The sequence below is a fragment of the Anolis carolinensis genome, chromosome 3, assembly GCF_035594765.1.
Source record: "Anolis carolinensis isolate JA03-04 chromosome 3, rAnoCar3.1.pri, whole genome shotgun sequence".
NCBI lineage: Eukaryota > Metazoa > Chordata > Lepidosauria > Squamata > Dactyloidae > Anolis > Anolis carolinensis.
This window is the reverse complement of record NC_085843.1, coordinates 70,099,889-70,123,498: the sequence shown is the minus strand read 5'-3', so window position 1 is coordinate 70,123,498 and position 23,610 is coordinate 70,099,889. Positions and strand designations below refer to the sequence as shown.

General features: G+C 40.9%; 1 long non-coding RNA gene across 1 annotated transcript in view; it reads left to right on the top strand.

The window, feature by feature from the left end:
• The first annotated feature begins 11,882 nt into the window (after positions 1 to 11,882).
• LOC134297443 (uncharacterized) overlaps positions 11,883 to 23,610 on the top strand; it is a 157,492-nt gene continuing 145,764 nt past the window's right edge. The window contains exon 1 of the long non-coding RNA XR_010004202.1: positions 11,883 to 13,836. This is a non-coding gene — a long non-coding RNA (uncharacterized LOC134297443). The remainder of the gene's footprint in view (positions 13,837 to 23,610) is intronic.

The following is a 23,610-nucleotide window of genomic DNA, read 5'->3' as shown; positions in this document are numbered from 1 at the left end:
CTTGTCCTGGAAACGGGACAATGCATCCGCTACTTCATTGACAACACCTGGAATATATTGAGCTGAAAAAGTGATGTTAGCTTCCAAGCAAGTTAACACAAACTGTCTTACAAGTCTCATGACCCTGGGTGATTTGGAGGTTTGCTTATTGATGACCCTGACAACCGCCTGGTCGTCGCACCAGAAACGCACCCTCTTGTCCCTGAAACAGTCGGTCCAGATCCTTACTGCTACCAGTATTGGGAAAAACTCCAAAAAGGTGAGGTCTCACAGTATGTTGCCCTCCCCCCAGCTGTCTGGCCATCGAGCTGCGCACCAGTGCCCTTGAAGGAAAACACCAAAACCGCTGCTCCCAGCGGCATCAGAATGTACCTGAAATCATAAGCGAAGAAAATATTAGATTTCAGTGAGAGGTCATAGAAAATAAAGATAGCTGATTGTTTTCCATTTCAAGATCATGGTTCCCCTGGTTAAGAACCTCAGTCATAGAGGGTTCACAAGGGTCTGTTTCTTGCTGGATGTGATAAACACACATAAAGTGAAACATTATTCATATTATGGGCTTGCTTTCTAAGCTCCAGATTCTTTTTTGTCAGTATTTACTGATGATAAGTGTCTAATGCTTTTTCAAAAGTTACTTCCAAACAATTTTATCTCCTGATATCCCATCACTCTGTAAATTGATGCAGGATGATGTATGGTTTTCCTTTTTAAAAAATATTTTTATTGAGAAATTTCTTATAAACAAGACTAGACTGTATACACAAAAACATTGGGATGGGAAGGGGTGTTTAGGTGAGAAAGGAAAGGAAAGGGGAGCGGAGGATTGGGTTGTGTTGACGGGTATAGAGTTGTGAAGGGAGGGGTAGGCTTCCAATCTTTGATATTGTCCATTAAATATACCAATTCCGAGTTTTTCATTTTACATTCTTAAGGTAGTCCTCAAAGGTTGTCCAGTTTGTTGTCTTTAACACTCTTCCATTACTCTTTCTCATCAAAAATGTTAGTTTGTCCATGTCCTTTATTTCAATCAATTTATCCAGCCAGGCTTCTTTGGTTGGGGCTTTTCCACTTTTCCATTGTTTAGCGATCACCATCCTCGCTGCAGTAATGAAGAAGGTAAATAATTTGTCTGTGTTTGAGTCCACAATGGCTGCTTTATCATATAACCCAAGCAGGAGGAGTTCGGGCGTTTTTGTAAAGTTTGTTTTTAGGATTCTATTGCTTTCCTCTAACACTATTGTCCAAAATTTCTCCAATTTTCTACAACTCCACCACATGTGGAGGTACGAACCAATTTGTGTTTTGCATCTCCAACACTTATTATTAGCATTACTATACATTAACCCTATTTTCTTTGGAGTTAGGTACCACCTATGCATGACTTTCAGCCAATTTTCTTTCTTATCAGAAGAGTATGTATATTTAATTTTTTTCCTCCATATTGATTCCCATTCATGTATATAAATTGGACAACCAATGTTTTTAGCCCATTGAATCATTGCATTTATAGTACCCTCCAGTTCTAGTTCCCAATTTAAGAGTTTACTATATAGTATAGATATAATTTTCTTGTTTAAGTGACAGATTTCCCCCCAAAAACCCTGTTCTGTTTCAAAACCTTCGGATTTATCCTTTTTGTACGATTCTTTAATTTGAAGGTATTGGTACCATGACACATTTTTGTTGGTAAGTTGAATTTCATGCAATTCTTTTATTTGTGGAGGGTCTTTTCTATTAGATGCAAAATTCAATATATCTTTATAGGTCGGCCATTTTAACCATCCTAAAAGTCTGTGGTGGTTTGCTTCCAAAGGGGAAAACCATAGGGGGTTTTTATTATGAAAATAACTTTTATATTTGTCCCAAATTTTGATTAAGGCAGATCTAATGAAGTGATTACCAAATTGTTTTTCTATTTTAACTTTATTGTACCAGAGATAGCCATGGCTATCTCTGATGATGTATGGTTTTCCAAACATTCCTTGATGTATTGCCCAGCCTTGCTCTAAACAGAGTTCATCTTTAGTACATCCCACTGAAAGTTATCTTGAGTACTAGGCAAGGAAAAAGATGGTATGAAAATTAAATAAATAAAATGAACAACTGCATGTGGAAAAATTGTTATCATGAGGCACTAGGTTCCATGGGAGTAAGAAAAGGAACTATGTATTCCTCTTCTGCATATCAAAATGTGAAGACCCTTTGGTGTGGTTGATAGTTTCATATTTATACAATGCTTTTGGAAATCACTGCACTTCCATGTCTTATTTGATGGAGTGTCAACAAATTTAGCCTAGCCTAGATCAGGCTTCCCTTGCCTATAGATGGAGTTAGTGGACAGTCTATTGGCAAAGGGTGCTCTTTGAGACATATACTTATTAAATTGCATTTATTATCTCCTCCTCTTTGCTTGTATAAACAGATAGCCTTTAATGCCCTATCATTAGCAGCCCTATTTTCCTGCCACTTATCTTGCAAGTTTCTTTTTTCAAAGTCAACTGCCTATGAATGCTGATTGCACAGCTGAAGATATTAACTGTTTAACTGGAAAATAGCTAAATTGCTTTTCAATGTCAACCTGGTGAAAGTAGCACAAGGAAGGTTATATCCACTTAATTGAGCATAGGTAATAGACAATGGGTTGACATTTAAAGGAAATTCATTTGACCATTCTTTGTTTAGTAGATTTAGATCCTTCTTTTTGACTGTAACTTTTAGAACGCCTTTCAACTGATAGGTTTCAGGTATAACATGAAGCAGTACACTTCTATATCCATAATAAAAGTGAAAATCTTATGTGTGTTTGTGGCACGGGTGTCCACTCACACAGATGGCCTCCAGCTTCCACAAATAGGCTATAGTTTCCAGTGCTGTGGAGCCACCAAGTCACTCCCTCACCTGACTTTGCAGGTTATCGTGAGCACCACAAACATACAGCCTAAACCCTCCCAGTGTCCTCCACAAACACCCCCACCCATGTAAAGGCATTCATGTGAAACCCATTTCATCCTAGATGTTCTGTTTTTCCTCCAGAATGGACATCCCAGGGTTTCTTCATTTGCATGACCCTGCCCACTGCCTCTACCTTAACCCTTTCATACCATTTCCTGGCACACAGTGAACAGAGGAATTGATCATCAACTGAACAAGAGGTTAGGGGAGAATTCACACCATGAATTACAAGAGTTGTACATGACCTACATCCAGAGAGTACTGTTCACCCAACCAAGAATGCATCTGGAACACACTTGCCATGGATGATGGGACTTGCAGTACCTTCACTAGTATTGTGACCCCCACCGACAATGGATTGGGATCAAACTTGGCACAGACAAGCCCCATGACCAACTGAACATACTACAGGGGGTAGTGGGAATGGACCTTGATTTTGGGAGTCATAGTTCACCTGCATCCAGAAAGCAGCTGACCCAGCTGATGTCAGATCTCGACCAAACATGGCACACAGTCTCAACATGGTCAACTGTGCATACAGGCCTGGTTTCCTCAGGGAGTTGGTAGTTCACCCTTATCCAGACAGCACTGAACCCAGCCATGACGGATCAGGACCAAACTTGCCACACAGACCCAACATGGACAACTGTGCATACAGGCATGGTTTTGGAGTGCTTGACCTTTGCTCTGGAAGTTGCAGTTCACCCTTATCCAGACAACACTAAACCCAGCCGACAACGAATCTCGACCAAACTTGCCACAGAGATGCCCCATGACCAACTAAACATACTGCAGGACCTTGATTTTGGGAGTTATAGTTCACCTCCTTCCAGAAAGTACTGAACCCGGCTGACATCAGATGTTGACCACATTTGCTACACAGACCCAACATGGCCAATTCTGCATACAGGCCTGCTTTGGGGGTGATTGCCCTGGGAATCTGGAAGTTGTAGTTCACCCTTATACAGACAGCACTGAACCCAGCCAACAACAGATCTGGACCAAACTTAAATGATATTTCCTAACATCCCAAAACAAACAGTGCCTTCTTCTAATAACCCGGGCAGTGCCAGGTTCCAAGCTAGTAGATAATAAAACTAGTTTCCAGCTGTTGGGCTGGGAAACTAGTCCAACTGCAAGCACATTGTTGTCAAAGATTGTCAAAAGATGTAATATTTCCTATGCAGCCATTTTAGGGATGTGTACAGGTCAATGGAAACACACCAGTACATATCGGTAAATGGACACAAAAAAAGAAGAAAGAAAACAAAACAAAATCTGCAACTCTCTGACAAGACTTGTATAAAGTGTTGTTTCTTCAAATATCCTTGACAACAGATTAGCTTCTCCTTCAAAATGCATTTTAATTGCTGAAGCACTGTCCACATACACACTTTTAACTGAAACGACTACCCTGAATGGAAGGTTCATATATCCAGTAAGTTATTAGGGCATATGCCAGGATTGGAGAAAGTAGCAGCACATGAACACCTACAGTATGCGTAAATGAACCCACAACCTGTGTTCATGCACATGCATAGCAAATTCTAGTCCAGAAGATCCTCAAAATCTGGGAAAGGATTAAAAATGTAACCCTATAGGGTTGCTCCATAGCATTTGTCTTCCCATTCAAGTAACACATACATAGGGCTGTGTTTTATTGGAAGTTTCCGTGAGTCAACAATTGCTCATAGATCACTGTGTTGTTTGGTAAGGATGAAACATTGCAATGCCAAATCTCTGGTTATCTCTGCCTTCTTTCTTTTTAGTCCTATGGAATACAGTGGCTAGCACTCCCAACCCAACCATTGCTTTAAGACTAAAGCCAATAAACAACTTTTTTGTTTACCTTCACTTTAATCATTTTGTCTGATGTTGGGCTAAGCAGATCTGTGGCTGCATTTGGAAAAATCTATCTTGGATCAACATGCTGAACAATTTCATGGTAAACTATGATTATATTAATGGATAAAATAGGATTAAGTTAGAGAAATGCTGTAAGATATGATAAAATATGTCTATAATGCAAGCAATTATCTGCATTTTTCTGGAATTTTCTCTCAGATAAATATAAACAAATGGCAGAATGAAAGGCAACCATACAAGAACAAAAAGGGGGGGGACAATATCTTTTAAAGAAAGAAAAACCTAAATATTTGTAGAATAGTTGGAAATAAATAAATAAATAAATATTTGATTCTTACCCACCTCTGCACATGGCTGAAGGCAGGTTACAACATCACTAAAAACACACAATCATCTAAAACATTCTTATATACATATATTAAAACACGTTTCTACAAAATACATATTAAAATAAACTGAACATTTTTTTTAAAAAAGAACAACCTAAATAATTTAAGAATAGTTGGAAATAAATAAATAATATTTTATTTCTTACTCACCTCTCCCCATGGCTCAAGACGACTTACAACATCGCTAAAAACACAATCATCTAAAAACATTCTAATATACACATATTAAAACATATTTCTACAAAATACATATTAAAACGCACAGAACAAAGATTAAACATAAGATGCAAGTTTAAAATTCATGATTAAAACTGGCTGGGTATGCCTACCAGAAGCAATAGCTCATTTAGCTGCTTGAGCTCTACCGGCAGGTTGTTCCACAGCCTTGGGGCGGCTGATGAAAAAATCCTCTGTGTGCAAGTTGCCAGTCAGGTTCTGGCAGTCTGAAGTATCTGCACCCAAAGAATCTAAGTGTTCGGGCCAGGTTTACAGATGAAAGCGATCCTGTAGGTAACCTGGGCCCAAACCATGTAGGGCTTTAAAGGTCAAAACCAACACTTTGTACTTTGTCAGAAACTAATTGGCAGCCAGTGGAGTGACTTTAGGATAGGTGTAATATGCTCATTCATAAATGTTTCTGTAACCAATCTAGCTGCCATATTTTGAATGAACTGTCGTTTCTGAACTTGGTACAAATGTAGTCCAATGTAAAGCACATTGCCAAAATGCAACCTTGAGGTTACAAGTGCATGCACTACCATATTTAGGTCCTTCAAATCCAGGAAGGGGTGCAGCTGGCATATTAGCCAAAGCTGATAGGAAGCATTTCTGACTGTCGCATCTACCTGGGCTGACATTTGGAGAGATAGATCCAGGAGCTGTGAACACATCTTTCAGGGGGAGTGTAACCCCATCCAGGACTGGTTGACAGATCTCCATCCCCAGATTAGGACCCTTGATGGCAATCACCTCTGTTTTATCTGGATTCAGTTTCAATTTGTTTTTCCTAATCCAGCTCATTGCCTCCTTCAGGCATTCATTCAGAAGAGACACTCTATCCTTAGCTGAGGCTGCTTTTGAACGCATGGATAACACCCCATCTCATGTTTCCGGGTGAACTCTTCAATAGGTATCATGTAAATATTAAAAAGCATTGGGAACAGAATGGTACCATGTGAGATGCCACATACATAACAGCTCCTTTTTTGGAGGAGCAGCTATTGACAAGCACCACCTTCTGGAACCTGCCTGAGAAGTATGACCGGAACCACTGCAACACAGTGCCTCCGATTTCCAAACCCCTTAGGTATTCCAGAAGTGTATCATGGTTGATGGCATCAAAAGCCTCTGGGAGGTCTAGAAGTACCAACAGAGACTCACACTCCATGTCAGTGTAACGGAGATGGTGTCATTGTAGCTACTGTGATTTTAATGTAAAGCTTACTGGACACAGTGGAATTTACTTCTGACTAAACTTAAGTAGGAATAGACTGTTATAATCAAGTGGAGAATATTATTTTTTCCCATTCTTACATGAAGAGATGGGCACTTTTCCATTTTTAAAACAATCTAGGTTTTTTTGTGCAGTTGCACTTTATTGAATTAAAAATGAGATACATTGAAACGATTTGCATAGAAATGGAAACCACAAAAATATATGTTTGGCATGTCTCTATGTAAGTAGTGAATTTCTGGGGGGTTTTTTTGAAGGGGGGATTCTGTTTATTCTATGACTGACACTTGGGGACTTACAACTAAGACCCCTTTTTCACTGACATATAATCCAGATTATCAAAGCAGATAATTCACAGTATCTGCTTTGAACTAGATTATATGAGTCTACACTGCCATATAATCTAGTTGAAAGCAGATAATCTGGATTTTATATGGCAGTGTAGAAGGGGCCTTGTTTTCTGGGAAATGTTCAATGATATGTGGTACTTGGGAATTGTATGTGCAAAATCTGGAGTCTAATGGTTTTGGAAAGCTTCAGGGGAACTGTAAGGACTGTACTTAGGTGTCTGGCGGGCTTCATGTGACTCACAACCACATGTCACACTAAGAACTCTTAGAGTTCTTGAATGAACAATACCAGATCCCATTAATTACAAACATCATTTTCTATCAATTTAACTAAGACTCTTCCATATTACCTCATGACATGTTCTAGAATGGGTCATGAGACAGAAGCACAAACATATTTATTTTAAAAATCCTTCAAGCTTGTACATAAGGAAAACAGTAAAAGATGAATGAGCATAAGAGTATAATACCATGACTTTTAGGCCCCTTCTACACAGTCCTAAAACTCAGAATAAAAAATTGTTTAGCCTGAGGCATCCAATTTGAAGATAATCTACTTAAAACTGGAGTAAACCAAATTTACAAAGTTTTATCCTGAAGGTCCAGATCTTTGGAGGTATGGGCCTGTGGAAACAGACTCCAGTGATTACCTTCTGTGATCCCAGTGCCTGTTTCCACGGCAATCCCTCCTCCCCATGCTCAGGCAGCCTGGAGAAAAGGGATGGCACTACCAGGGTAACACTCCATTTAAGACCTGTAGCCTTTTCCCCTCTCCCTCCAACAGAGGGCCTTGAAGGAGAAATCGCTCCCATCTCTCCCGAAAGTCCTTTTTTGGCTCTTCCTGCAAGGGAGGCGGGGAGAGAGAGCAGCTCTAGGTCTCAAACAGAGCTTTCCTCTGGTAAGTGCAGGGGGGAAATGGAAGGCAAGGAGAGGGAGGCTGGAAGTGCCCTTGCCCACCCCTACTGATCTCAGATCAGCATGGGTGGGTATCTGGACACCACCCTGCAAAAGCACAGGGTTTGCACTAGCTGTGTGGCCTCCATCCTGAGAGGAAGTGAGATTCAAAATCCCAATTCCTGTCAGATTTTGTCCTATCTGGAAGAGCTCCTAATCACGATGAACAATTACAACAGGGCTCTGCAGTTCCTCATGAATACGATTTCAAGTAGTGTGTTGGTGGATTGACATAATAATAATAGGAATAATAAAAATATTTTGATGGAGTCCATGGGCCCTGGAAGGGTGTAATTTTATATGTTTGCATGTAAAGTTTTGAACATTAAGGGGTTGGGGGGTTGGGCAATAGTATCCTCAATATCCATCATCTACTTGTGTTCAATTGTTAAGAAAAGAAAAGGAAAACATTTCAAAATGTTTTCATTCATCGCAACTCCCTATTCCCTCAACATATCATTCTGATTTTCCCCTTATTTATTATTGAGCCCTACAGTGGTCACCTTCTTTATCCCTTCTGCTTCCTGCCTCATCTCTATTACTGCTGTCCACGAATCCCTATTTATAGTCATTCAGATCCATTTGCTATATTCTCCCAGCTGACATTTCTACTTATCCAGATGAATTTTAGTGTAAAACTCAAGCCATCAAGAGTGTACTGCAGATCAGTACTGGTTTCTCGCCTTTTCTCTGTGTGAGACTTCAGCACCATTGTGTTCCCATTGCCATTTCAGCAAAAGGACATATAACTGAATGTACCTAGATTTTGTAATAGATGTCTTATTTCTCTTTGAGCATAATAGGTTTTGTTCTGCCTTTATGTCAAAGGAAATGTAAGAAAACATTTATAATCATATTAATTTAATCAGACGTGGCTTCACAATAGACAATAAGATAATATCCCAATTGAATATGGCCTAGACACTTTGCAACTATATAACTGCTTTGGGTGAGGTGTCCATTTTTTTCAGAGAGAATTGGGAAGTTGCTACTTTGGCTGAGGTCTATCTACACTGACCATTTAATGCAGTTCAAAGCTCCTTCAAATTGTGGTTGTCAGACCAAACTTCAACAAAAGCATGCAAAAAGAAAGTCCTTAATGCACATCATTGCTCTATGGTTTGTGTAATCACCTCTCAGGCTTCAAACAGGGCTGGGCTGTGGCGCAGCTGGCTAGTAACCAGCTGCAATAAATCACTATTGACCGAGAGGTTATGAGTTTGAAGCCCGGGTCGGATTAAGCCTCCGACCATTAAATAGCCCGGCTTGCTGTTGACCTATGCAGCCCAAAAGAAAGTTGCATCTGTCAAGTAGGAAATTTAGGTACACTTTATGCGGGAGGCTAATTTAACTAATTTACAACACCATAAAACTGCCAGCAACATTCCAGAAAGGAATGAGGAAGTACAGTCCCCCTGTGGCCAGAATTGTGAAGCTGGAAATGTTAAATGCCTCTGTGTGTGTCTGTATGTTGTTTGTCTGAAGGCATTGAATGTTTGCCATATATGTTCATTGTAATCCACCCTGAGTCCCCTTTGGGGTGAGAAGGGTGGAATATAAATACTGTAAATAAATAAATAAATTGGTTCTAAGATTCCCATGTAATCATCTGCACAGTGAAACCAATTTCTTTAATACCTTGTTTAATACAGTAATCACACTGGAATCCCTTCTTCCCTTCACATTTCTATCATGCCATCTGGGGTTCCTTTTCATTTCTTCTTGCTTCTTTCTCCTGGGGCAATTTTAATGAGATGGTTAATATCTCCACAATTGTAGCATCTACTTATTACACTAAAGTGTGTGTGTGTGGGGGGGGGAGTATTTAGTCAGATCCCAATTGTACAAGTTTTTCCACTTAAAAAGAGAGAGGCCTGTAATTGACATCATAGGTAGACCTCAACTATGAGAGACAACATAAGAAAACACATCCAGAAAATCGTGTTGTCTGATTTTTCATGAATTTATTTGAAAATTATGGTGGAAAATAAGTATTTGGTCACCTTCAAACAAGCAAGATTTCTGGGTCTCACAGACCTGTAACTTCTTCTTCAAGAGGCTCCTCTGTCCTCCACTCATTACCTGTAGTAATGTCACCTATTTGAACTTGTTATCAGTATAAAAGATACCTGTCCACAACCCCAAACAGTCACACTCTGAACTCCACTATGATGAAGACCAAAGAGCTGTCAAAGGACACCAGAAACAAAATTGTAGCCCTGCACCAGACTGGGAAGACTGAATCTGCAATAGGCAAGCAGCTTGGTGTGAAGAAATCAACTGTGGGAGCAGTAATTAGAAAATGGAAGAGATACAAGACCACTGATAATCTCCCTCAATCTGGGGCTCCACGAAAGATCTCATACCATGTGGTCAAAATGATCACAAGAACGGTGAGCAAAAATCCCAGAACCACATGGGGGAACCTAGTGAGTGACCTGCAGAGAGCTGGGACCAATGTAACAAAGGCTTCCATTAGTAACACACTATGCCGCCAGGGACTCAGATCCTGCCGTGCCAGACGTGTCCCCCTGCTTAAGCCAGTACATGTCTGGGGCCAACTGAAGTTTGCTAGAGAGCATTTGGATGATCCAGAAGAGTACTGGGAAAATGTCATATGGGCAGATGAAACCAAAGTAGAACTGTATGGCAGAAACACAACTCGTTGTGTTTGGAGGAGAAAGAATGGTGAATTAAATCCAAAAAAACCATACCTACTGTGAAGCATGGGGTAGCAACATCATGTTTTGTTGCTGTTTTATCTGCAAAGGGGCCAGGGTGACTGATCTGTACACATGAAAGAATGAATAGGGCCATGTATCATGAGATTTTGATTGCAAACCTCCTTCCATCAGCAAGGGCACTGAAGATGAAACGTAATTGGGTCTTCCAGCATGACAATGAACCCAAGCACACCACCAGGGCAATGAAGGAGTGGCTTCATAAGAAGCATTTCAAGGTCCTGGAGTGGCCTAGCCAGTCTCCAGATCTCAACCCTAGAGAAAACCTGTGGAGGGAGTTGAAAGTCAGTGTTGCCCAGCAACAGTCCCAGAACATCACTGCTCTTGAGGAGATCTGTATGGAGGAATGGGCCAACATACCAGCAACAGTGTGTGCCAACCTTGTGAGGGCTTACAGAAAACATTTGACCTCTGTCATTGGGAATAAAGGATATATAACAAAGTATTGAAATGGACTTTTGTTATGAACCAAATATTTATTTTCCACCATAATTTGCAAATAAATTTGTGAAAAATCAGACAATGTGATTTTCTGGATGCGTTTTCTCATGTTGTCTTTCATAGTTTACTTCTTCAGTTTCATTTGTACATCATATAGATAATATCTTTCATTCTTTAACATCAACAACTTGGCTGAAACTTTGTCTCAACAGTTTCTTTTACTTTTCCCTCAGCAACACCCAGCTGAGAACCAGGACCTAAGCTAGTCCTTTTATACTTCAATACTACATGTGTAGCTGCACACTAGTACATAGGCTGGAAACTGAACCAAACACACACAAATCTTTCCTCTAGCTTCCCTCGCTAGAAACATGAACCTAATTCAACTCCAGACATCTTCTTTCGAGCTCTCTCACTAGAACCTGAACATAACTGAACTCCAGATGTCTTCTTCCTAGCTCACCGGCTAGAGAACTTCAATAACTGAACACTTTTTAAAACATTCCCTCCTTTTTCATCCTCCTAGCTCTGCCCCTTTCTTGCTAGCTTCGAAATAGTTACATTTCTACAGAAGCAGCTATGTTACCATGGTGACACATAGCCAATCAGGAGTAGCTAACTCCTGCCCACCTTTACCACTAAATCATTACATTACATAGACAGAAATCCCTAATAAAATAAGGCTTTCCATTACAGGGGGTCATCTAATCTACAAGACTATTTTGAGGCCTGCCAATTAATAAATTGTTAGAATTAGATTTCGATGACTCAAGAAGATTGGCCAGAATTAGAAAAAAAACCAATAAACAGATGGGATCATTGTCTGTGTTTAAAAGGATTGGTAGACAATAAAACTATAAAAGAAATAAAAAAGGAACCAATGATCTCTGGAGTGCTGGAAAAAAGGGCAAGGTAAATTACCAATAAATAAAGTTGATATAGTCCCAATAGGGTTTTTAGACAATAAAAGGAACAGATATTTGGCAAAGTGATAACCAATTTAAAACAAAACAGAATGAAATTAACAAGAGACCTTCTAAACCCAGACAGGGCAATTAAGGAATGGGAGACGATAAGGGACAATTGTGGTCAATCTAACTGGCTTCTTTGGAATGAATTGTAACAAATGATTATGAATTGGAAAAAAAGGAAGGTCCAGAAACAGATTTTGACCAAATTTTAAAGTGGAAATTAGAAAAGGAGAAAGGCATGATGGGTTTTATATAGAAGAAATCAATTGAAAAACAATATAAATTAAAACAAACATTTGCCAAGATATGGAAACCGAACCTGAATAGCAATGAGTCAGACATTGAATACTGGATCAATTCAATTAAAAAAATTAGAGGATTAGAGAAACACAAAGGAAAATACTGACTAAATGGTATAAACCCCCAATTTAATTAGCTCATATAACTAGATCAGTCACAGAATTGTGTTGGCACAGATGTGGAGAAATTGGCTCCTATATGCATATGTGGTGGGAATGTGACAAAGTACAAACATTTTATAACAAGGTAAAGAAGGAAATTGAAGAATTAATAGGATATACATTGGTAGTGAATAGTAAAGAATTATTCACCCAGAAACTAAACAAGAACAAAAACATTAAGGATTGAGGGGAAATTATAAAATACATGATAGCTGCCATCCAAACAACTGTGGCCTTGCATTGGAAAGAGCAAAGAAAGTGGGAAGTTAAAAATGATATGGATACCTAGCTGACTTTATGCTCCAGGATTACATCCTTGAAAGGAGAACCAAATATACATCAGGCTGAATCAAGAACTGGGATCTGAAATGGAGAAGATTGATAAAGTCAAAGGAAAAGTAAAATATAAAGAACTGAACCATTCTCTCTTTATGATTAATCAATTAAAATAATATCTGAAGGAAGGAAAGTACTGTTCCCAGAGGCTGGAGGGCAGGGAGGAGGGTGTGAAATACTGATAGACACAAGTGGGAGATAAAGGTAGAACCAGCAACGTTAAGAATACTAAGAAAATAACATTTGATACGTATATTGAAACGATGATAGATTTTGATATTATTTTACTTGTGTTTACAATAAAAACATATTTTAAAAAATACCATCTTGTCAAGAGTCAGACGCCAGTTAACATACAAAACAGAGTTTATTCCAAAGATAAGCCAAAAAATAACATGAACACAGGAAATATCCTTGAAACACTTCACTTATCAGTGTTTCAAGAGTAGATTGGACAATAATAACTCAAAAGCAAGCCACGCTAATTTCCCATGCTGGCATTCAATAAAAAACTAAATAACGCTTCAATTCAGCTTTGGAAAACAAATAGAGTTAATTGCTGGAAAAATAAACAAACTAGGAAAGCAGTAAAACTGCTTCCACGGTGCAGATAAGCCGAGAGCCTCAAAGGGATGATGAATAGCCGTCGTCAGAAGAATCCAAGGTCAGGTCAGGAGGCAGCAGAAATTCCGAAAGACAAACCAGTAGTCAGAAGCCGGGAGAAGTAGTCAGTCAGAGGGCGAAGACAGAAGCCAGGTCAAATTCCAATCCAGAGTCCGAAGAGGGTGCAGTCATCCAAACCAGGTCCACGAAAAGGCACAAAGATGGTATCAGCAGATCCGAATCACAGTCCAAGTCCAGTCTTCACGAAAGCACAGAGATCCCAATGGCGCCTCAGCAACACCTTGCCACACGCAAAGTGCAGTGGCCAAACATTCCCATTTATTTCCCTTCCTCCTGGGTGACCAAACACTCACACCCAAACACCAGGTGTCCCAAATCTACTCAGAGTCTGAACTCCACACAGCTAGAGCTCCAAGCATCCCAATTGGGATCAGCTCCTGCAGAAACCCCAGGTTCAGAAGTATCCATAGGCCCCAAATCCCCAGACATCTCCGGTGGCTGTGCCCATTCAGTGCCCGCTTCCCCAGCCACCACCTGTTCCTCAGCATCCATCTCCCCATCTGAATCTTCCTCAGAAGATCCCCCATATAGCTCTCTAAGTCGATTCCTGCGCAACTCCTCCAGTGAACCCTCATCACGAGGGTTTTTTCTTCCTCTTCGAATTCCATCACCATCAACCATAATCCCCGAAGGCGCAGTCACAACAATCTTCTGTTCTCAAGCTTTACAAGCCGGAGCCTTAATTTTTGTAGATGCTCTGTTATGCTTTCCCCTGCTTTTAACTTTAAATTATACAGTTTTCTTGTCAATATAATTTTTAATCCTGGAGTTTCAGTTTGATAGACTTCTTTTAACTTCTGCCAACAGTCTGCTGCAGATACAGTCTCTCTTTAGTAAATTAATTGAGCATCATCGACAGCAAGGATAATTGTTTCTTTTGCTCTTTGATCCTGTCTCTTTAACTCTTCACTCACAGCCACTGTTGGTGGCGTTTCTACTACGGACCATAAATCTTCAGAAAATTCTTCAACTTTACATTCCAGGACATGTAATTGCCAGCGTTTAAGTGCTCAAACAGCAAGCCAGACATGTGCTTTGCAATAGCTGCTTTTTCTTTCTACTAAGCACAAAAAATATTCACACAGAAAATTTCAGGCATTTGGGCTTCAGGGTACTTCAGATATTTGCCTCTACTGGGCCTATAACCGATGTCAAACCACAGTTAGTGGTATGCCCATATAGTCTGATTTGCGGAGTGCAGAAGATTGTTCACCCTTATCCTGTTAAAGATATAACAGCCCTTTCACACTCTTTGTCACTGAACTCAAGTCCTAAACAAAAACTCTTGAGTCAGCTCTGCTTTAAAATAGAAACTGAAAGTAGTTCATTCACTTTAAGGATAACAAAAATACATAGCACAGTTCACAGCAGTTATCCTCACGACAATGAAACAGCAAACACTATCTCCTTGAGAAGTTTTTCTTCTTGATCATATGAAGGAAGGAAAAACATAAACAGTTCAACTTCTTTCCTTGCAAAGTTCCATGATGCCCTTGACTGGTCTGGTAAGACAAACACTCACTCCTTGCTTTTTCTGTAACTTTCTTCAGCTTCCAGCTCCAACAGCATGTAACAGCAGCAACTTGTGGCTACACCAGTAGCTAACAGCCAACACCAATGGCTAGCAGCCAATACCACCAGCTACATACACCAGCTACTTACAGCAGCACCAGCAGTGAGCAGCTAACCCACAATTTGTTTTATTCACTAGGCTTGTTAACATACCCATCTAACACACTGCAGCTGTTTCACTCTTGTTACAAAGATTCTGATATTTATTATTACTTAGGAAATGTCTGTAGTAACCTCTGCATATCAACAGCCACTACTGAGAAGTGGCTATTGATACTTTCAGATGAATTCAAAAAAGATTTGTTGATTCATACTTTTTTTTTCAACGTAGCATGATAATATAGCTCTGCCAATCGGGGCCAGGATCACCTTCTCTTGTACAAGCATTTAGGGCAGATTGTACAAGAGAAGGCGATCCTGTAAGTACCCTGGATCCAAACCATGTAGGGATTTAAAGGTCAAAACCAACACCTTGTACTTTGCCCAGAAACTAATTGGCAGCCAGTGGAGTTACTTTAGGATAATTGTAATATATTCACTCCCAGATGTTCCTGTAACCAATCTAGCTGCCGTATTTTGATTCAACTGGAGTTTCCAAACTTGGTACAAAGGTAGCCCAATGTAAAGTGCATTGGAGAAGTCCAGCCTTGAGGTTATTAGCACATGTACTGCCATTTTAAGATCCTCCAAATCTTGGAAGCTGGCGTATCAGTCGAACCTGGTAGTAAGAACTCCTGACCATCGCATCTACCTGGGCTTACATTTAAAGAGATGGATCCAAGAGCACTCCCAAGCTGCGAAGACATTATTTCAGAGGAAGTGTAACCCCATCCAGGACTGGCTGACAGACCTCCATCCCCAGATTAGGACCCTTGGTGGCAAGCACCTCTCTTTTGTCTGGATTCAGTTTCAATTTGTTTTTCCTCATCCACCCCATTGCCTTCTCCAGGCATTCATTCAGAGGACACTCCTGTTCTGTCCCTGTGGGGAAATTAAAGGGGATACTTCATTTGGTTTTTTAAATGACATTGTACTTGTAAAAAAAAATTCCTAAAAATCAGTGGGTGAGCAAAACCTTCTGAAATTTGGCAGGCATACAGATGTAAATGTGTTCTACAAGTGTGGCAAAGTTTGTCTTCCCAATAACCATAAAAATGATGGCAAATGAGCCTCACAAGTTTTCCCATTGGTTCTAATGAACTAAATCTTCCTGAAACAAAAACAAAACTCCGGATTTCAAATTGTGAGTCAAAACACCCCCCTCTGAATCTTCCTGAAATAAAACGGGGCATTTGAAATGAAACCAAAAATGGATTTCTCCCATTTCATACACCCCTGATATCTCTCATCATCCCTGTCCTTTGGTCATGCCATGTCCAGTTAAGGAGCCATTGTTTTCCCATACTGTGCTATAGAAAGAGAATAAAAATATGAAAATGCTAGGAGATGAAGGGAAAACATGAAAATATTTTAAAAGAGAAGATAATTCCAGGAAACCTATGGTGTAAGAAAAAGAGAGCAGTCTGTATGGCATAGCTGAAGAAACAATTAAGAGGTAATGGTTTTAAAATAAAACATGTAGTTACAATTATAATAAAATGTTTTCCATGTTAATGCAATGATGCAATCCTCAAGTTGATGAAAATGGAGAGTGTGCCTTATAATTGGAGCTGTGTATCCCTTGAATATCTAAGTACATTCTTATGCCTCGATGCTGCTGCATACTAACAGTTACCCTTTGGGCATTTGCCATTTCTGTCAGCAGGCAAATTCTATTGTAATTGATGCATACAGCAAAACAGAACTATAAATAATAGTCTTACAGAAAGATCTTCCATGGCTAAAAACATAAAAATCAAACTAGAGACAGTTTTATATCGTACTTCATCTGTTGGCCTTGGAAGAAAAATATTTGAGTTATTTTATATGTTTCAGGAATTTTTCTGTTTATATTTCTCTCACCTTTCATCTTGCAAATTTCATCCTGCAATCCCTACGGAAGGCTTAACAAACAAACTTAAGGTTTCAAATCAGAACATGGCAATATTTCACATTTGCAGTCATTGACAAGCTGCAATTAGACTAATCAAAATGCTTTGATTAAAAATACTTTCGAGGTGTCTGGCCTTGATAACTGCTATGCACCCACTATATTCTAAGATAGCATAATTGGATGCACTGATGAAAATCTTAGACTTTACCCAGTAGTTCTGTATCTATTTTCTGACTATTAATATCAACTCATATATTTTAATTAGACATGATGCATGATAACTTACTTACAGTTAAGCTACTTGTTTAGAAAAATCAAATATTAGTTATTCAAATACTACATTACAACCAACATCAGTTGAATAATGGCTTTGTTGAATGTTTTCTTAAATTATCAATTTTCCACCCCATGTACACAGTGGCAGCCAATGAGACATTGTTTGATGGTGATTCTGGAGCAGACATTTTTTCTTTACCAAATCCCAGAATCTCGGAATTGTAGACCATGATGTAATTTTTCCAAGCTCTGTTCTGGAAGAATGGGAAGGACTGTTCCTGTCAACAGCATTACAGCATTCTTGTCTGAAACCCCAAAATTGAGGTCTGGCTAGATGATCATTTTGTACCCCATCTACCATATGAGCCAAAGAAGTTCCTGCTCAGAACCGTAGACCGTAGCCGGAAAATATGGCTAGATCCAGACCATTGGTGACAATGGGGGGGAGGCCTCACCGGGCTCCCTCTGCTGTCATTTTAGGCAATGACATTGTTTGTCCTTCTAGCCTTCATTAAGACCTGCATTAAAAGCATCAGAATTAAGATACTATTTTTTCTGCAATCCTTTCCCTTTGGTCTGTAGAGAAGATCTGAGTTTAATACTTCCTGAAAGCTGTTTCTACTCTAGAAGAGACAAGCATTATAGGCGCAGCAGGTGTGTGTGCTCTCTCCCTGTATGCAGCTTTCCAAGGCATTTTAAATAAATAAATCAATAAATAAATAAAACTAATACTAATACTAATAATAATAATAATTTCTTTCTAGACCACCCTCGCTCCCTGTAGGGACTCAGGGGGGTATAAAATAGGCAAAAATTTATTTTAACTCCTTTATTAAGATAACAACCTAATACACAAACTATTAATTTTATACAGTATTTGAAAGTCCCCTCTCCTATTTTAGTTGATAACAAAGATGTAAAAGGGGATGTTTATTAAAAGCTTTCAATGAAAGCATTCACATATACACACATATACACACATTAGTAACACATGGTATCAGTTCTGCCCAACATTTCAGTCAGATTCATTTCAGCAATGGTTTAGCCAGATCTTGTATAACTCCAGGGTTGAGTGCAGGAAGGATGCTAATCTTCACATGCTTGCTGCTGGCATACTTGTTCTTAACAGTCATGTGCTTTGTAAGGCCATTGTTTACCTCCACTACATTTCTGACAATGTGCTGCATAACAGGAACATGATCCACCTCAGCATAATACATGTAGTGTTGCAGAGCTGATATCCACTCCTTTTCTTCAAGAACTCTAGAGGATAAGCAAAAGGCTGCAGCAGCCTTTTGAAGGCTTCTCATTTCTGAGAGAAGGAAGAGCAATGATCTGGAGCTATCCTACCCTGCGTTTCCTTTTAAAAACCCTCTCTTTTATCTTGATTGTACTGCAGGCTCTGCCTGGAGTGGTGCCTGCCTCCCCCCCCCACACACACACACCTTTCTGCTTTGGGTTTAATGCTTCCTTAAAGCTGTTTCTACTTTCTACTCTAGAGGACAGGTATGTCAAAAGTCAGATGCCAACTGAGAGCAAAATATAGTTTATTTAAGTAACAACTCAAAAATAGCTCAGTAAATTGTCAGAGGCTTAAAACACTTAATCTTCAGTGTTATTAAGCAGTCAAAACAGAAAAAATGCCAAAAACATGAACTGGCATATAATCCGGATTAACCAGAGATATACAGTAGAGTCTCACTTATCCAACATAAACGGGCCGGCAGAACGTTGGATAAGCGAATACGTTGGATAAGCGAATAAGGAGAGATTAAGGAAAAGCCTATTAATCATCAAATTAGGTTATGATTTTACAAATTAAGCACCAAAACATTATGTTATACAACAAATTTGACCGAAAAAGTAGTTCAATATGCAGCAATACTACGTAGTAATTACTGTATTTACGAATTCAGCACCAAAATATCAAGATGAATTGAAAACATTGACTACAAAAATGCGTTGGATAATCCAGAACGTTGGATAAGCGAATGTTGGATAAGTGAGACTCTACTGTAATCCGGATTTAACATAAAGTACTTAAACTCAGCCCAAAGACACAAAGCGGGCTAAAAATGACAAAACAAACAAAGGTAAATCACCGCAAAGCCCCAAAACCTTCCCCAAAACCCAGGAGTACAGCAGCGATTCCAAACTGAGGCAAAAACCCAAACCGGGTTCAAAGCTGTTCACCAAAAGCAGCACAAACAAACAAAACTGGAAAACGCTGCAGAGACGGAAGCCAGGCCAGGAGCCAAAGGAGCGTAGCATTGTAGCGAAGTCAAGCTGGTCTGAAGTCGGGATAAGGGAACAGCGTCAGGGTTGGCCGAGTGGGTGAAAGTGGTGGTGAATGCCTCCCTTCAGGAAGGCGTATTTCCAGCGAGCCTTAAATTGGCTGTTATCAAACCGCTGTCGAAAAAGCCATCACTGGACCCCACTCAATTGGATAACTATCAGCTTATTTCCAATCTCCCCTTTTTGGGCAAGGTCATGGAACGTGTGGTGGCCTCACAACTCCAGGCATTCTTGGTAGATACTGATTTTCTGGATCCGGCGCAGTCTGGCTTCAGGTTGGGGCATGGTACCGAGACAGCCTTGGTCGCCTTAGTCGATGATCTATGCCGGGAACTGGAGAGGTGGAGTGTGTCCCTGCTGGTTCTGCTGGACCTCTCAGCGGCCTTCGATACCGTTGACCATGGTATCCTTCTGGGGCACCTTGCCGGGATGGGGCTCGGGGGTACTGTTCTGCAGTGGCTCCGGTCCTTTCTGGAGGGTTGTTCCCAGATGGTGTCATTGGGGGACACCTGCTCGGCCCCACAACCGTTGGCTTGTGGGGTCCCGCAGGGATCTGTATTGTCTCCCATGTTGTTTAACATCTACATGAAGCCGTTGGGAGAGATCATCCGGAGTTTCGGGGTGCGGTGTCATCTGCACGCAGATGATGTCCAGCTCTATCACTCCTTCCCACCTGACACTAAGGAGGCTGTTCAGGTCCTGAACCGGTATCTGGCCGCTGTGTCAGACTGGATGAGGGCGAACAAATTGAAATTGAATCCAGACAAGACAGAGGTCCTCCTGGTCAGTGGTAGGGCCGAACAGGGTATAGGGTTACAGCCTCTGTTGGATGGGGTTGCATTCCCCCTGAAGACACAGGTTCACAGTCTGGGTGTTCTCCTGGACACATCACTGAGCCTGGATCCCCAGGTCTCGGCGGTGGCCAGGGGAGCATTCGCACAACTCCGCCTTGTGCGCCAGCTGCGCCCGTACCTTGGGAAGTCTGACTTGGCCACGGTGGTCCACACTCTGATTACATCACATTTGGGCTACTGCAATGCTTTCTACGTGGGGTTGCCTTTGAAGACAGCCCGGAAGCTTCAACTGGTACAATGGGCGGCAGCCAGATTAATAACTGGGGCAGCATACAAGGAGCATACCACACCCCTGCTAAGCCAGCTCCACAGGCTGCCAATATGCTACTGAGCCCAATTCAAAGTGCTGGTCTTGACCTATAAAGCCCTAAACGGTTCTGGCCCAATCTACTTGTCCGAACGTATCTCCTCCTATGAACCAGTAAGATCACTAAGATCATCTGGAGAGGCCCTGCTCTTGGTCCCACCTGCCTCACAGGCGCAGCTGGTGGGAACGAGGGACAGGGCCTTCTCAGTGGTGGCTCCCCGGCTGTGGAACACCCTCCCTGGAGATATCCGACAGGCTCCTACCCTGCTGGGATTCAGAAGGGCCGTGAAAACATGGTTATGTGCCCAAGCTTTTGATGAGTAAATGACAAAGTTGACATGGCCTGATTTAAGGATGAAGCATGAGGATCTAGGACAAATGGAATTAATTATATATACATTTTTAAGGTTTTTATAATGTGTTTTAACAATGTTATTAATAGATCTGTTTATATTGTTTTGTTTTTATTATTGTATTTTGGGCATTAAATTTTGCCAATTTTTGTAAGCTGCCCTGAGTCCCCTCGGGTGAGAAGGGCGGGGTATAAATGTTGTAAATAAATAAATAAATAAATAAATAATATATTTTAGAAGTATTTTCTGAAGTAGGGGAGGGGAAGAGAAAAAGAAGCTTAAAGGGTCACTCTCCAAGCCTCTAAATGCATGCACGTTTACACCACCCACCCGTCCCACATGTTCCCAACTCCCAGTCAGACCCACGAAATAAAAAGACTCAAGAAAATAAAGAAAAATAAAAAAGGTTCAAGAGAGAGGCCAAGCCAGAAGCCAGGCCAAAAAAAAAAAAAACACTGAGGCCAGGACACAACTGTGATGCTGAATAAGGGAAGAGGAGCCATGATTGGCTGCCACATGATCCCATTACAGATGGGAAAACAGGACAACTGGGCCTTTGCCATTATGGCCATCCAGTCAAGCCAAAGAAGCCAGTTTGGCCGAGGTAAAATGGCTAAAACAGATCCGTGCACAAGTTTAATGGCCATGTTTCAGTAGTATTCTCTCCTAACGTTTCACCTGCATCTATGGCAGACATCCTCAGAAGTTTGTTCAGAGGTCTGTTGGATATGAGGCAATTGGAGATTATTTGCCCTCCAACCCTCCGAAATAACGAGACAAGACAAGTAAGCTTGGGTTTAAAACTGGGCAACTTTATTGATAGTTACCTATTTAACTTTAATTTGGAACTAGGGCCAAAAAATCCTTAGCCATCTAAGAATTTGGTAAGGCATAAGCCAATATTAGTGGTCATACCCGACCATCCATTAAGACTGAATTTAGGGCGAAACACCAGGTCCCAAGACAAACTAAACCTGGATGACCTAAAGGGGAATGTGTTGGAGAGTTTTGCCTCCAAAACAAATGAGGTCAAAGTCTCCCATTCCAAGGCCATAATCGTTCACCCTCGCCGGGGCTGTACAAACCCTAAGCGAGGATTCACGCCTCTGGCCAACACCAAAACAGAGGTGCCTTGTGGTGCACACCAAAATAAGAGATTCCCCTAAGCATTCCGCCACAGTTCAGGAGCAAATGTCTATTTAGCTCCTGACCCCCACCAAATTCGAAAGAATTTCCCTAATTCCTTTCTGCAGATCCGCTAAGAAAATTTGGTTGCCCAGTTCGGACAGATGGATCCCATCAGTCCAATACATCGTCGAAACATTGAATCTAATGGTGTCATGAGGGATATAGTAACCCATGCCATTATCCAAAACTTTCCACAGGGCCCTATTGACCCGTTTCCTTGCTTTGTCCAATTTTTTACCGTCCCCATAGGGTCAACGTGGCCTAGGAATAATTGCTGACCATGCCAATCCAGTATGAGGCCACACCTCTTGGATCTTGTGCATGTCATTTAAAACCTGGAGAAAAAGGGCCCTGCCTTTAAGCAGCCCCAAATCGTTGCCTCCCAAATGCATAACAATAAGGTCAGGTGGAAAACGGACCCCTGACCCAAACAACAGTGGGAGCAAACCCTCCCACCGCAGACCTCTTCTTCCCCTCCATTCCACAAAAGCCATGGAAGCGAGGCCGAGATGCTGGCCGAAGGGACCTCTGCGCGCCTGTCGCTCTGCCCAGTGCACATAACTATGCCCGCAAATCAGGACGCGGCGTCTACTCGCCAACAGGGTGGGTTCTGAAAAAACAAAAAACCATATAACTAATCCGATATATGACGCACGTACGCACGGTAAGCACCAGATTTCCATCTTCCCAAAGTTTTAATTTTGTCTACTGAGTAGCCCATTACAGCAGCAGTGGGAGCAGCCCCAATTCTAAAGGAATGAGTACCAAATTTCTGATCTTTGATACCCAGCATTTTTAAAGCCTTTGAAGTCAAGGCCCAAAACTGGTATTTTGTCAATGGTGCTCCATCCTGATGACAAAAAAGGAAACCAGCTGCCGTTCCTCTGCAGGACACAAAAGATGACAAAGCTGCAACTGGGCATAATTCCGAATCACTACAGCGTCCCAATTTGATAATGGAACCCTTCCCTTTTTGATCCGTTTTAGACGTCCTGATAAACAATTCCAATTTGTCCTGCTGGAGCCGCAGGTCCGAAAATTGCAGGGCCCTTCTAGATTGATCAGCCTTTGGAGAGGCGACCAGCTCACTAATACGAAGAGCCCGAAAGAAAGCGGTGAGAGCCGCCGCCTGCAATAACAAAGCTTCGTAATGAGATTCACAAATTTGGGG